Source organism: Apium graveolens, chromosome 3 (genome assembly GCF_009905375.1).
Source record: "Apium graveolens cultivar Ventura chromosome 3, ASM990537v1, whole genome shotgun sequence".
Classification (NCBI taxonomy): domain Eukaryota; kingdom Viridiplantae; phylum Streptophyta; class Magnoliopsida; order Apiales; family Apiaceae; genus Apium; species Apium graveolens.
This window is the reverse complement of record NC_133649.1, coordinates 44,407,007-44,412,706: the sequence shown is the minus strand read 5'-3', so window position 1 is coordinate 44,412,706 and position 5,700 is coordinate 44,407,007. Positions and strand designations below refer to the sequence as shown.

The following is a 5,700-nucleotide window of genomic DNA, read 5'->3' as shown; positions in this document are numbered from 1 at the left end:
TTGTGGAAATTTACTATTAGCTACAAACCAAGCCTCCAGTTTACTTTGTTTGGAAGTCACGTTATTACACACATTCTTCAATTCTGTAGAAATCTAAAAGTTCAAGTACTTCTGACCGGGCAAATGTATTGGTAAGCGATCAACACTTGGGGAATGATGGTGAATGTCAAACCCAAAAATCCTCCAGGATGCCTCAGATGCACAAACATATCTATCATCAAGAAAATTCTTGACCTCATTCAAATTCTTCACAGATCTTTCAGTTTGTTCATTCCCTGATTTGTTACTTTTCTTCTTCAACGACATTGTTGCAGTGTCATGACCCTTCAAACAGTACTTGAAGAGATATTTCAACGATCTTGAACTGTTGCAAATTTCCAAATTTATATGACACTGAAAACACAATATAAGATCTCGATTGTATGGCACTACATATTGATTGTCAAGTTTGATCCCGTTTTTGTTGATAACTCTGCCAGTGTTACGCCTCTGATAAATAGGAAAACCACAATCTTCAAAATAGGTATTACCATTAAATCTGCAAAACAAATATACATGCATCGAAATTAATAATAAAATATTAATATTACGGAACATATGTATCATTCTATTTATTCACACCTCTTTGGGAAATGATGCATGCATTTTCCTTTCACCATACATGGAGATGTGTATAAGTCTTTACCACAGGGTCCATGCATCATGTAGTTTTTAACAGCTTCATATGCTATTGGATCAGAATTCTCATCTGGTATTTCAGCAGAAACCAACTGGTCAACCTTTTTAATAGAATTAGATCTGCTTTCGGGGCTCAACGAGATTAGCATATGCACGTGAGGCAAACCACGCTTATGAAATTCAATTACATGCATAATTGTGCAACATAAGTAAGGAAAAAATATGTCATTAAATTTATGCATGTGTAGCTATGTAATTAAAAATTTAATGTAAAATTGTTAGTGTCCAGTAAAAAAATTACCTCCTATACATTTTTCAAAGTAGTTCTTCTTTTTAATCAAATCTAATAGCTAATCAAGCTTCAACTTAAATACGCGGGAAACATTATCCGATGCATCGACATTGGGCAACAATTTAAGCATTTCTTGTATCTCTTGCCACTTTGAGTTGCATGTCATGGTGAAAAATAAGGATGGATGACCAATTACACAACATATCTCCAAGGAGTCCTTAAAGTATTGAGACATGTATCGCTGAGATCCAATGAATGAAGCAGGAAATATAACAGCTTTTCCAACATGCAATGGATCATGGTCTCCTTTACTGAGAGCATCATGTACAGAATTATAAAATCAGCACGGATGGTATGCGTTGAAACCCAGTCTAATCTATATTGTTCAATGGAAGCAAATTGATCCATAACGTACGGTTGCCACAAACATCCGGCAAGGTGTGGTGGTAAACCTGAAATTAATGACACGATGGTGAAAATTATACACTAATTCATTACACAATTTATATTTTAATCACATAGCTTTCATCTAATAAATACCTTCAAAAGTGCGTATCATAATCTTGTAACAATAATACTCTCTTAGTGAAACATGTCACCTTTGTGTCGAGTCAGGATCAAGGTCTTCATCATCTAAATTCTCTATTTCAGAGTATTTATTGCTTATCAGATGATTATGATACCCCTCGGTTCCCCAAGGAAATAGTAGTGGATATTGTAACCGCATAAAATATGGATTTGTTCCATATATCCTCTTCAATCCTTCTTATTTGGAATTTACAATTGTGTCTCTAAAACCACCGGTACCCGTATCATCATTAACAATGAAATCAACAACTTCATTAGATGAGGTAATATGGTTTGGTCTCCCGCTAGAAGATTGATATGATATGGGGACTAACTTAAACTCATCCAGATCTTCATTTTCAAATCGATTTCTAGCAATGCGAAAAGCTTTGACTAACTCATTGTTCTTGTCTAACATACTTAAACGTTCCTCTATAATATCTGGATCAATATTGTCATAAGCACCCCCCATTGCATTGATTCTATTCTCAACCTCATTCTACGTGTCGTATATGTAGAGCTGGAAAAATTTGGAGTAAGATCCATCTAGCGGTACTAACCTTCCAACCAAATGATAGTTTTGACCTTGTAAGGGAAAACAATATGGAGAGCTACCTCTATTTATTGAGTTAGCAATCTTACCGCCGGTGGAAGTGAATTGGAACATGTAGTTGTACACTCTTATGTACTGTTTAAAATGCCTTGTTTTTTCACCACCAAGTAACAAAGAAGCAAGTGGTTCTGGTGGCAGTCTTTCTATTGGAAAATATATTTGACCATTTTGACAGCACAGAGAAAATTTGGGCTCTTTACGCAGATATGATTTATTATTATGCTCTTCGTTCCACATATTGTACAACTTTGGTGGAGGGACAAAATCCATATATCCACGCCACAAATTCTGATTCAATATTACACCATCCAGGTCATCATGGTACATATCATCAATTCCAACATCTGAATCACCTGACTCTGAATTGTCAATTTCCACCACATTTTCAAAATCTGAAATCAAATTCCTCTTCTCAGGAGATGCTTGACATATATCCTTTCCTTTAATCTTTCTTAACTTGGGTTCATGGGTATTATGACCACTTCTACGTAAAGGAGATGTCGCAGGTTGACTCATTCACCCGTGTTCGAAGATGGGATTAGAGTTTGAAGATGTGTCACCGCTATTTACAGAGGGCATACCAAGTCCTTTATATTTCAGAGCTACAGAGTAAATAAATAATTGAGTATACATCTCATTTGTTGAAGAAAGTGGGATTAATCAATTACATTCTATAAAGTTTTAAAAAAAATTACAAAACAACATACTGAAAAAAATGTACGCATGGGATTTGTATACATCTTCTCAATATTAGGACCACGTACTCTACAATTCTTAACTACAACAAAATACAACAATGGAATTAATTATTTTCACATAAAAACATAAAATCTTACAAATTTGAGAATTAAGTTAATAGGTAACGCACACACGGTATTGTTCATATTTGAAGGCGTAGAAGATTGTTTTTGTTCTTCGCTGCTACACTGTTATTTTATACACCTGTAATCCCCCAAATAGATGATTGTTGAACAAAATAAAACAATATACAGAGTTATTAATATACATTTCTAGTACTGGAAGAAACTGATTAGGGGCAATAGTGTAATAGGAAATCATAAAAACTTATTAAAACTAGATTTATTAAAAGATAACATATATTTGGGGTGTGTAAAAATCTTCTCAATATTGCGACCACGTATTCTACATTTCACGGCTGCAACCAATAACACAATGTAATTTTAAACATATAGTAAAGGCAACAGAACATACAAACTTCGTAATTTCAGTATCAAGTTATAATATAACTTACACGCCGTATTGGTAATATCTGACAATGTAGCAGGTTGTTCCATGTTCTTGGCAGTTGGAGTGTTATTTTCTTTAAGTATAATCCCCGCAATAGGTGAAATTTATACACTGCAAGGCTGTTATTTGATCCACCAACAGGTTTAAATCCCATAATTCTGCTCATAAGTTTCAAATCTAACACGTAATATATATCACAGACAAAATAATTGTACATAACATCATACATCTGAACGGAACATTGGTACATAAAGTGAACATCTGCATGGAACATTGGTAAAGAAATTCCACATACCTGTGAAGGAAGACCGGCTGGTTCTATTAGATGAAACATCAACAACAAAGTTGGATGGTTTGTGTGGGGGGAATCATGCAATACATTTGTCTTATTTGATAATGGTTGAACAGGAGACCTATTTCCCACTATAAAATGCATATGTAACACATGACTTTAAATATTAATTTATATAACATATAAGAAATGTATAATTTTTAAGTGGCATTTATATCCACTTAGAATGTCCTATAAAGGCTTGAATTGGTGTTTTGTACTCAAGTTATTTATGTTTTTAAGGTGTTTTGTAGTGTTTTTGCATTTCAGGCAGAGTTGGAGGAAGGGTGAGGTTTAGCATTATTTTGATGCTAAATTGGTGTCAGGAAGGTGCCTTGGATGTTCGTGTGTTGATCGCCATCAAAAACCAGCAAAGAAAACAAAGATCAGAATTTTTTCCAGAAGGTCAGAGCGCCTGCGCTGTGATAGCACGCGGCCATGCCAGAACAACAGCGATACAGCGTGCCCGCGCTGGGAGAGCACGCGGCCGTGCCATTTCGAATTCTGAGAATCATTTTGCAAGTAGAAGAGTGATTTTATGGGATTCTGGATTGATTGGGCTGCTATATAAAGACATCTAAAAGACGTTTTTCATAATGGAGCTTAAGGAGAAGACGGAGAGAAGACATAGGAGCACAAATACAACAAAAGCGAAGAGGATCTAGTTTATTCTTGTGAATCTTTGTTTAAGTTGTAATCTTGGATGCTGGTTTTCTTGTTTGTTGAACCTATTACTCTTGATTACGTACTTTGATTATTATTCAGTTTTATAAAGACTTAGTTTATTATATCATGCTTTCATCGAAACCCACGGTGATGATGAGTTCGGTTATGAACTAATCGTTATCGTGGGGTTCTAGCAGATTTACTTATGGATTCCACGTGTAGCACGTGTTTTCGTCCTAACAAGTTTTTGGCGCCGCTTCTGGGGATTAGGTGTTAATTTTTAGTTTATGTTCTTGACATCAGTGGTCGTTAAATTTCACTGACTCGGATATTTTACTTGCTTGTTTACTTGTTGTTTTTTCAGGTACTCTAGAGAGCGTTTATGCTAACGCGTTCTCGATCTTGAAAGAGAACACTGGATAAAGCGTAGGAAGAAGTTTTAGTAGAGGAAGATGTTCTTTTAGAGGAGGAGAAAGTTGAAGAATAAGTTCTTGTTGCAATGGGTGAACCAAAATTGAATACGAAGGCTTTCATGGATTACTCTCAACCAAAGATCAATTATATTCAGTCTAACATTGTTAGACCAGCCATCTCGGTTAAAACTTTTGAAATCAAGGCTAGCACGATTCAGATGGTACAGAACTCAGTCCAGTTTGGTGGTTCTCCGACAGAAGATCCCAATATGCATATTATAGATTTCATCGAGATCTGCGATACTTTCAAATTCAATAATGTATCTGAAGATGCTATAAAGCAAAGGCTTTTCCCATTCTCTCTGAGGGATAAAGCTAAGTGTTGGTTGCATTCTCTTCCACCAGGCTCTATCACCAAATGGGAAGATCTTGCTCAAAAGTTTCTTACTAAATTTTTCCCTATGCCGAAGACAGCTGCAATCAGGAATGTTCTTACTCAATTTGCACAGTAATCGGGAGAATCTTTGTGTGAAGCTTGGGATCGTTATTAGGAGATTCTTAGAAAGTGTTCTCATCATGGGATGCCTGACTGGATGATCATTAACTGCTTTTATAATGGATTGGGTGCGACTTGCTAGACCCATGCTTGATGCAGCATCAAGTGGAGCCTTATGGGCTAAGAGCTACGATGAAGCTTATGATTTGATTGAACTGATGGCTGCTAACGAATACCAGAACCCTTCTCAGAGACTAACTTAAGGCAAGGTAGCAGGAATTCTGGAGGTATATGTAGCTACTGCTATAGCTGTTCAGCTTAAATCTTTGACAATGAAGGTGGATTCTTTGGATAATTATGGAGTTAATCAGATCACTCATGTCTTGAGCTTTGTGT

General features: G+C 35.8%; 1 non-coding gene across 1 annotated transcript; it reads right to left on the bottom strand.

The window, feature by feature from the left end:
* Positions 1–5,284: 5,284 nt before the first annotated feature.
* LOC141715280 (small nucleolar RNA R71) lies at positions 5,285–5,391 on the bottom strand. Its single transcript, XR_012572047.1, has one exon. It is a non-coding gene; the product is annotated as a small nucleolar RNA R71 (small nucleolar RNA).
* Between the last annotated feature and the right edge of the window lie 309 nt (positions 5,392–5,700).